The sequence below is a fragment of the Rhipicephalus sanguineus genome, chromosome 2, assembly GCF_013339695.2.
Source record: "Rhipicephalus sanguineus isolate Rsan-2018 chromosome 2, BIME_Rsan_1.4, whole genome shotgun sequence".
Lineage (NCBI taxonomy): Eukaryota > Metazoa > Arthropoda > Arachnida > Ixodida > Ixodidae > Rhipicephalus > Rhipicephalus sanguineus.
The window spans coordinates 142,007,336-142,008,189 of record NC_051177.1 but is presented as its reverse complement, the minus strand read 5'-3'; positions in this window follow the sequence as shown (position 1 = coordinate 142,008,189).

Below are 854 nucleotides of genomic sequence, written 5' to 3'. Positions count from 1 at the left end.
GTATAACTTAGCATCACTTTGTAAAACTGAAGAAAAGAATTTTAAGGGCTCGTTTCTTTGTTTGATACAACCTTAATCAAAACCAACAGATAATGAAGTCAGGAAAGGTACGGCGGACGTTAATTGTACTGTTTTAATTGTATTGTAGCAACTGTGATATAAATGTGAAGAAAGTAAAGATGACGAAAAGACAGCTCGCCTCCGGCAGGAACCAAGGGGTATTCAAACGGCGGAGAAATGCTCGGGGGAGACGAGGGGATTGCGGATCACGTGACCGCGACGTCGCGGATTAGCGCGTGGGCGTGAACCCCGCGCCTCCTCGGGGGAGACTGGGACCTTCCCCCGAAAGGACAAACGATCCCCGGCGGGTGGGGGATATAGCGAAATTCGAGTCTCTTTTTGGCCACATTGTTGCACTTGCTCCTGCAACGAGTGGCAGGGGTGTACAGTGTGCAGCTACATGGTCGTCTGCAGTTCGTCGTCGCAGCTAGCAAACGGGTGGTGCAAGCCCCAGAGTAGTTACTAAACACTGGTCTCCCCCTCCGTTCGCCTCGCCGTTGTGAGTGGGGGGCATTTGTGGAGACTTCCTCGCGGAGCTGACGTCACTAGGCTCCGCCTTTATCCCCCGTGCATTTCTTCCCCCGTCGGGGTATTTACGGGGGAGAAATGCCGGGGGATAAAGGCGGAGCCTCGTACGGAGGGGGAGACAGTGTTAGTAGACTCTCGGGTGGCTTGCACCACCGTTGACGAGCTGCTGACGACAGAGATGCAGACGACCAGCGGCTGCAGACTGTACACCGCTGCCGCTCACTGCAGGAACAAGTGCAACAATGTGGCCAAACAAGAGCCCTAAA